A 9,305-nucleotide genomic window follows, 5' to 3' on the forward strand; every position below is an offset into this window, starting at 1 on the left:
AAAATACTAAAAAACTATTGTTGTCAGTATATAACACATATTATTTTTAGAAAAAATAAAATTAAAATAAATTCTAATAAATATTATATATTTTTGTTATAAATATATAATGTAACATCTTGCATTTTTGAAAATCTAAATATGAATAAATTGTGATTTTATCTTATTAAGTTTAAACTTTATCATTTTAGAAATTGTTCTATTAGAAAATAATTAAAGAGATTCAGAGATAAATTCATTTTGAATAAATTAATATTCTTAAGTAATTTTATTATAATGGAATATTTTGTATAATTTTAGTAATTAAAAAATAAAAAAGAATTGTACAATTTATTTTAAATAACTTTTATTATGAAAAAGTTATGACTTATTATTAATTTGAACACTTTATTTTATAAACTAATCTATTAAGAATAATTAAATTAGTTTTATTAATATTTGGAGTTAAGATAATTAATATTCTTATGTAATTTTTATTAATTGGTTATTTCATATAACTTGAAATTAAAGTTCTGACAATAAAAAATGATGAAAAGTTATATTATTTAATTTAAATAATTAATATTTTTAGATTTAAAATTATATTTTATAAAATGTAATTAATATATTTATTTTATAATTTAAATTAAAAATAATTATTTTAACTCATTGATATATTGATGAATAAAATTTTATATATTTTAAAAATAATCTTTATAATATTAAATTTAAATTATAAATTATTATTTTATCTCAAATATTTTATAAAATTATTATATTACTCATATATATTTTATCATGATTCTAAAATTACCAAATAAATCCTAGTTTCAAAAAATTCCTAAATTTGTTACCGTGAATCCCTAAACACACATACAGAAAATGAAATAGAAGACGAAACAGAAGGAAAGGGGAAAAGAAAGAAAAGAAAAAAAAGAGAAGGGGGAATCGGGGAAGAAGAAGGGAAGGAGAGGGAGAAAAGCGCGTCGTTCTACGCCTTGCCCGCCTATCGCCGCCGTTCCGTGTAGCCGCCGCCATCGTCGCGCGAACCGGAGGGTGTGGAGACGGAGAAGAGTGCGCACGAGAGAGGAGAAGTAGCCGCCATCATCGAGGACTCCATCACCGCCATTGAAGGTCCTGACCATTGAGCTCGTCGTCGCCGTCGCACCTCCCATCACTTCTGCCACTGAGGAGCTCGAAGAGAGAGAAATGGTTCGCGTAGAGAGAGAAACACGATGAGAGAGGAGGAGGTTGCCTCTGTTGTTGCCAAGCCGTCGCTGGCGGGGTTGGGTTTGCTGTTGCCGTTGGGCTGTGTGCCGCCGTTGGCGTCTGGATTGCCACTTTGTTTCTGTTGCAACTTGCCACTGTCCTGGTGAGCTTTACCCTGCGAGTTGCTTTGCTGTCGCCTAATATTGATTTTAATGTTGATTTGGTATAATGCTGTTTTGATGTTGATTTGGTAATTGGTTATTTGGAAATGCTGTTGTGATTTTATTTTGATTTTAAGGTTGATTTAGTATGTAACTGGTTCTCTAGCAATGCTGCTCTGATTTTGTTTTGATTCCAATTGCCCTTATACTCAATTTCACCAAACTGAACATACACTTACCTTAAAGCAGCTTGGTCTGATCATTGGCAAAGGTCAGTTATTCATTATTATTAGTAGCTTGACATTGTGGTTTAGTTCTTTTACTTTCATATTCATTGCATACGACAATAATTTGTGCATTTTTTCCTTTGAATCTACCACTGCTTGTGCAGTCTGATGATGAGATGATTTTTTAATGGTCGAGTATATGGCTAAATTCTTGCATAGGACAATAATTGGTTTCCATGTTGTGTTTGTAATTGAAACATCCTAATTTAAATAAGTTTGTATCCTTGAAAGGCCAACATGGAAGGAGGCTTGTGCTACTCTTCAAAAGCTCCTTTCAGGTACAAGTTGCAACCTCAATTTGTTCTTTTTTTTACTTTGTTTCCACATTCTAATTCCTTAAACACTACACTTTCACTCCTTTTCAACCCAAAACCGCACTTTTTCATCACTTGCTCTGCCTCTTCTTCTAGTACCACAGTTTTTCCTTCTTTTCATTATGCTTTTCATTTTGTTCAATTTAGCTTCTTTTTCTTTTTTATTTTTCTTTCAGTTCATTTATTTTTTGAAGTGGTAATGTAGCTACTTTATCTGTGTGATAATAAAGGTGACGTTGCTTGTTTCTAATAGCATTCAGTTTTAACAAATTTGTTGCTTTAGATAGTGGTGCAAATTGTTATAGGGTTCTAAGAGAGGGTAATTCAGGTATTTTTGAGTCTTTTTCTTTTAACCAAGAGAAATTCATGATTTTTGTGGTGATTTTGTCTTCAGATCCTCTGCTAGTGAAGGCTGTCAGAGAAGAACCTGTTAGTCGGCCATCAGCATGGATGATGCACCAGGCAGGAAGGTACATGGCTATTTACAGAAAGCTTGCTAAGAAATATCCATCCTTTCGAGAGAGGTCGGAGACAACTGATCTCATTGTGGAAATTTCTTTGCAGCCTTGGAATGCCTTTAGGCCTGATGGAGCGATCATTTTCTCTGACATCCTTATGTCACTTCCTACTTTTGGGGTCGAATTCGACATTGAAGACGTAAGGGGTCCTGTTATTCAGTCCCCAATACGCTCCGAGGAGGGACTAAAGGCTCTGCATCCAATTGACCTGGAAAAGCTCAGTTTTGTTGGAGATTCATTCAAGATACTGTGCAAGGAGGTAAACCTAGTTGCATTATCGCTTCTATATATCATGGCTATGCTTCAAAGGAGCCGTTTTCCTTACTTATTGCTTTTTACTTAGGTTGGTGGTGATTGGTGCACGAAATTGCAATCACACTTTTGCAACTCCGTACAAATAACCAGCAAGTGCATTGGGTCGTCCAAGTAATACCTTACGTGAGTAAGGGTTGATCCCACGGAGATTGCTGGCTTAAAGCAAGCTATGGTTATCCTGTAACACTTAGTCAGGAGATTAATGATAAAAAGAGTTTTGTTTGTAAAAAGTAAAACAACATGAAATAAATAATACTTGTTATTCAGTAACGGAGAACAGGTTGGGGTTTCAGAGATGCTTTGCCCTCTGGATTTCTGCTTTCTTACTGCCTTCTTCTTCAAACGTGCATGGCTCCTTCTATGGCAAGCTTTATGTTGGTGGATCACCGTTGTCAATGGCTATCATCCGTCCTCTTAGTGAAAATGGTCCAGGTACAGTTTCTGTACGACTAATCATATGTTGGTTCTCACTTGTGTCGGAATAGGATCTCTCTATCCTTTTGCACAATGTCACTGCGCCCAATATTCGTGAGTTTGAAGCTCATAACAATCATCCCGTCCCAGATCCTACTCAGAATATCACAGACAAGGTTTAGACTTTTCAGATCTCAGGAATGCTGCCAATTGGTTCTAGCCTCTACCACGAAGTATCTGACTTGTCAGGAGATGCAAGTCAAATCCGTGGATTAGAATCCCAAGAGATACGCACTCAATCTGTCGCCCAATGACTACGTTGAGCTCAGATAGAACGGGAGTGGTTGTCAAGCACGCGTTCATAAATTTGAGAATGATGATGAGTGTCACGGATCATTACCTTCTTCATATTGAAGTACGAGTGAGTATCTTAGAACAAAAACAAACTTGATTGAATTGAAAACAGTAGTAATTGCATTAATCCATCAAAACACAGCAGAGCTCCTCACCCCCACCTATGGGGTTTAAAGACTCATGCCGTAGAAAATACAATATGAGATGTAAAATTTCATAAGTTACAAAATGAATCTCTAAAAGTAGTTTTTATACTAAACTAGTAACCTAGCTTTACAGAAAATGAGTAACTAAGTGCAGATACTACAGAAATCCACTTCTGGGGTCCACTTGGTGAGTGTTTGGGCTGAGATTTGAAGCTTTAATGTGCATAGGCCATTCTTGGAGTTAAACGCCAGCTTGGGTGCCAGTTTGGGCATTTAACTCCAGTTTTGGTGCCAATTCTAGCGTTTTACACCAGAAAAAGGGTCTCTGGCTGGCGTTTAATGCCAGTTTGGGCCATCATATCTCAGGAAAAATATGAACTATTATATATTTCTGGAAAGCCCAAGATGTCTATTTTCCAACACATTTGAGAAACGCACCAATTGGGCTTCTGTAGCTCCAGAAAATCCACTTTGAGTGCAGGAGGGTCAGAATCCAACAGCATCTGCAGTCTTTTCTCAGCTTCTGAATCAGATTTTTGCTCAAGTCCCTCAATTTCAGCCAGAAAATACCTGAAATTATAGAAAAATATACAAACTCATAGTGAAGTCCAGAAATATGATTTTTGAATAAAAATTAGTAAAAATATAATAAAAAGTGAATAAAACATGCTAAAAACTACCTGAAAACAATACCAAAAAGCGTATAAAATATCCGCTTTTCAGTGATGCTTCCGTTTTAGGTTTCGTGGGATCACCTTAGACAATAGCAACATATATAGTGGAAGGGGGTACAACAGGCACCTATACAACCATTAAGAGTATGTGCCATACAATACATTTATTGCGGACTCTACTCTCTTATTTGGCGTAAGCAATAGCAGATTATGTTGTTTTTCAAGTGGAGTCTGGGGCTCACTGCATACAAATATTTGATTCATGGGTTAGACAACTACCACCTGATATGTGGGAACGCTGGTCAAAGCATTATATCAAAAGGTAATGTAGAAATAGTTCCCATTTTTTTTCATCTTATTGAAATTGTGTTCTAATTTTTCAAACTATTCTATTTGGGATCCATGTCATAGCTAGCTTAAGTGTATGTATTTCAACTTTTGCTTATTTATTTAGTTGAATCTTTGAACTAGATAAACCATGTGTCGCTTTCAAAAGTTTGCAATGGTTACAGGTTTTGTTTTATGTAAATTATTATTTTGTTCCAAGCTCTCATGATTGTCATTTGGTTGGTAAATAATAAGATGAGCTAAGAGCTTGTAATTTGTAAGCATCGAGTGGTAAATAAGCTCACTGGATGTTGATCTTAGTCTTCTGAATTTAGGAGAGAAAGTCCAAATCAGAGGCTACACCTTCAAACTTTTTATTTAATTGAAACTATGTTGCTGTTAGTTGATGAGCGGATAATTTATACGCTTTTTGGCATTGTTTTTAGGTAGTTTTTAGTAAGTTCAAGCTACTTTTAGGGATGTTTTTCTTAGTTTTTATGTTAAATTCACATTTCTGGACTTTACTATGAGTTTGTGTGTTTTTCTGTGATTTCAGGTAAATTCTGGCTGAAATTGAGGGATTTGAGCAAAACTCTGAAGAAGGCTGACAAAAGGACTGCTGATGCTGTTGGAATCTGACCTCCCTGCACTCAAAATGGATTTTCTGGAGCTACAGGACTCCAAATGGCGCGCTCTCAACGGCGTTGGAAAGTAGACATCCAGGGCTTTCCAGCAATATATAATAGTCCATACTTTATTCGAAGAATGACGACGTAACTTGGCGTTGAACGCCAAGTACATGCTGCTGTCTGGAGTTAAACGCCAGAAAAACGTCATGATCCGGAGTTGAACGCCCAAAACACGTCATAACTCGAAGTTCAACTCCAAGAGAAGCCTCAGCTCGTGGATTGATCAAGCTCAGCCCAAACATACACCAAGTGGGCCCCGGAAGTGGATTTATGCATCAATTACTTACTCATGTAAACCCTAGTAGCTAGTCTAGTATATATAGGACATTCATCTATTGTATTAGACATCTTTTGACCATCTTTTGACCACTTTAACTCTTTATTCATTCGGTCACTTGATCATGGAGAGGGCTGGCCATTCGGCCATGCCTGAACCTCTTTCACTTATGTATTTTCAACGGTGGAGTTTCTGCACACCATAGATTAAGGGTGTGGAGCTCTGCTGTACCTCAAGTATTAATGAAGTTCTATTTTCTTTTATTCAAATCTCTCTTATTCTTATTCCAAGATATTCATTCGTACCCAAGAACATGATGAATGTGATGAGTTAGATAACCCTCATTATCATTCTCACTTATGAACGCGCGTGATTGACAACCACTTACGTTCTACATGCAACAGAGCTTGAATGTGTATCTCTTAGATTTCCCAACAGGATCTTCGTGGTATAAGCCAGATAGATGGCGGCATTTATGAGGGTCCGGAAAGTCTAACCTTGTCTGTGGTATTCCGAGTAGGATCCTGGGAATCCGGAAAGTCTAACCTTGTCTGTGGTATTCCGAGTAGGATTCCGGTAATGAATGACTGTGACGTGCTTCAAACTTGCAAGTGCTGGGCGTTAGTGACAGACGCAAAAGAATCAAGGGATTCTATTCCAGTAGGCGCGGGAACCAACCAGTGATTAGCCGTACTGTGACAGAGTGCGTGAGCATTAGTTTTCACTGCGAGGATGGGATGTAGCCATCAACCATGGGTGATGCCTCCAGACGATTAGCCGTGCGAGTGACAGCCGCATAGGATCATTTTCCCGAGAGGATTGAAAGTAGCCACCGCTGATGGTGAACCCCTATACACAGCTTGCCATGGAAAGGAGTAAGAAGGATTGAGTAGAAGCAGTAGAAGAGCAGGCGTCCTTGAGCCATACAGCATCTCTATATGCTTATCTGAAATTCCTACCAATGAATCTACATAAGTATTCTATCCCTTTTATTATTCCTCTTTATTTATCATTTATTCCAATAATCACAATTACCCTTTAATCTGTCTAACTGAGACTTACAAGGTGACCATAGCTTGCTTCATACCAACAATCTCTGTGGGATCGACCCTTACTCACGTAAGGTTTATTACTTGGACGACCCAGTACACTTGCTGGTTAGTTGAACGGAGTTGTGAATTCAGCTGGTGCCCCTTAGAAGCCTTCATCTCAAAATAATTAGAACATGGATCACAATTTCGTCCACCATTAGTGCATCATCATAATTTATAAAACAAAATATTTGCGAATTGAACTTTGGGCGCAAGATGCTATTGTTCCATATTTTTTCCTCTTTTGCCATGTACTGATTTCGAAACATCCATATTGTAGATTTGGTCAAGAAAAGATGCCCTGAGACACCAGTTGTTCTTTATATAAATGGAAATGGTGGCCTTCTTGAGCGTATGAAAGATACTGGAGTTGATGTTATTGGGCTGGACTGGACTGTGGATAGGGCAGATGGAAGATCAGATTTAAGATTTTTTCTAGTTCTTTATGTGGAGCAGTTACCATTGAAGCCAAGAGAGTCCACTTAAGCTAAGTTACCACACCAACTTTGTTGAAGAAAAATGAAAAAATTGTCACCCTTAGGTTATAGTATTATGGTATTTTGAAAAATGATGATGATATAAGTAAAATTAGTTATGACCTAGATTAGTATTATGTTATTTTGTAATGATATATAATGTGATTGTGGATCTTACAACAATTTTTGTTAGTCAAATTTGATGGTAAACTTTCAATTAGTTTTCTTTAGTAATTTCATTCAAATAGTTTAGGTTATTTATTAACGCTAAATTAAAAAAAAAAGTTAGAACTAATTTCATTCATGAGAAAATTCTTGTAAATAAAGAATTATATTACAAAAAACTGTTATCAAAAGTAACAAAAGGCAATAGTGTTAAAACGGTTGTCAAAGACAACTAAAAAATGGCAATGGTATTAAAACCGTTGCCAAAAAACGACACTAATGGCAACGCTTTAAAACTGTTGACTTAGTGAATAATAAAATTACAACAGTTTAAAACCGTTGCCTATCCAGTTATGGTTTTAAACCGTTACGTCATGAAAGAGAACAGTTTTAAACCATTGCCTATCTAGTAACGGTTTTAAACCGTTCTTTAAAAATTGTTGTCAAAATCATTGTCTATACCAGTAACTTTGGCAACGGTTTTTTTGTTACCGATGCCTTAGATAAAAAACCGTTGCATTTGAGCATTGGTAACGGCTGCATATACCACAGGTCAAAAACCGTTGCCAAAGCGTTGCCTAAAGTTTTAGGAACGGTTTTTCAATCTACAACAACAGTTTTTGACCGTTGCAAAAACCCTTATTTGTTGTAGTGCTCTTCTTCCTCAGTGTGTCAACTCCACGAGTCCCCCTCTCACAACCCCTTCCCACAATCTTCACGGCGGCCACTTCTTCACTGGCGACGAACACCCTTCAAGCTCAAGTGTAGCAACTTATATTTTCGGTAAATTGACTTTTTTGGATTATATATGTTGAAAATTCGTAGAAATTGACTGACACAATTAGACTCCGTTTGATTATTCGAATATCCACAGAAAACAAGTACTAATAATATAATATTATTTTGTCGATAACATTATAATTAATGATATTTTATTAAATAATATAATAATCGAATACAAAACTCAACTGATAAGAATTATTATCAGTATTTTCTTGTGATCAGATAAGTACTATTTTTAGTAATTATCTCTAAAATACTTTTGATCAAGTACATTTTGTCATAAACTCGTCCCTTTTTCGCTCTCTCTTTTCAAGAAAATTTAAGAGAGAGAAAAGAGAAAAACCTCCATGAAAGCAAGCTTTCAAGCTCTGCCAAGAAAGGAAGGAGACTTCCAACCAATATTCCAAATCAATTAAAATCTTTCTCTTGTCCTTTCATCCTCATATAAATTTTTTGGAGGTAAATTAAAGTATAATTCTCTTTTTTTCTTTTTTTTTTAAGTTTTAACCTTTTTATGTTCATAGAGGAAGTTTCATGTTCTTGCCTAGGAAATCTTATTTAAAAGCCTCAAGAAGCAAGGAACTATCATTTTCTAGTTTCAAAGGTAAAAAAAAATTCTTTCTTTTTCTTAGAAAAGGTTTGACCAAAGTGCATCAAAGAAGGTAACTATACTTTGTTCTATTTCATGTATAAATCAAATCATGTTTTAGGTATCTTAATAAGGAGTATAAAGCTATAAGTTTCAAGTTCAAAGGGTGAGTAAAACTCCCTTTTTTTTCTCTTGTAATAATTCAGCCTTCAAGACCTTCATGTCATAAAAGATTATTTTTATTGAAGTTTAGGAACGACGTGGTTGGTGCACGAAACTGGCTCCGCATAATTCGTACAGATAGACCAGCAAGAATACCGGGTCGTCCAAGTAATACCTCAGGTGAGTGAGGGTCGATTCCACAGAGATTGTTGGTTTGAGAAAGCAGCGGTTACCTTGCAGATCTTAGTTAGGTGGATAGAAATTATAGTTTGTCACGGAAAATGCATAAAACAAAATAAATAAATAAAATGTTACTAGATAGATGAGAAATCAATGGTATGAGAACGGTCGAGGCTTCGGAGATGCTTTGTCTTT

The 9,305-nt window shown here is 35.8% G+C and overlaps 1 pseudogene; it reads left to right on the forward strand.

Moving 5' to 3' along the window:
- Nucleotides 1-1,873: 1,873 nt before the first annotated feature.
- On the forward strand, nt 1,874-7,241 carry LOC130981453 (uroporphyrinogen decarboxylase 1, chloroplastic-like; annotated as a pseudogene).
- Nucleotides 7,242-9,305: the final 2,064 nt, after the last annotated feature.

This window comes from Arachis stenosperma, chromosome 5 (genome assembly GCF_014773155.1).
Source record: "Arachis stenosperma cultivar V10309 chromosome 5, arast.V10309.gnm1.PFL2, whole genome shotgun sequence".
In the NCBI taxonomy this organism is placed as follows: domain Eukaryota; kingdom Viridiplantae; phylum Streptophyta; class Magnoliopsida; order Fabales; family Fabaceae; genus Arachis; species Arachis stenosperma.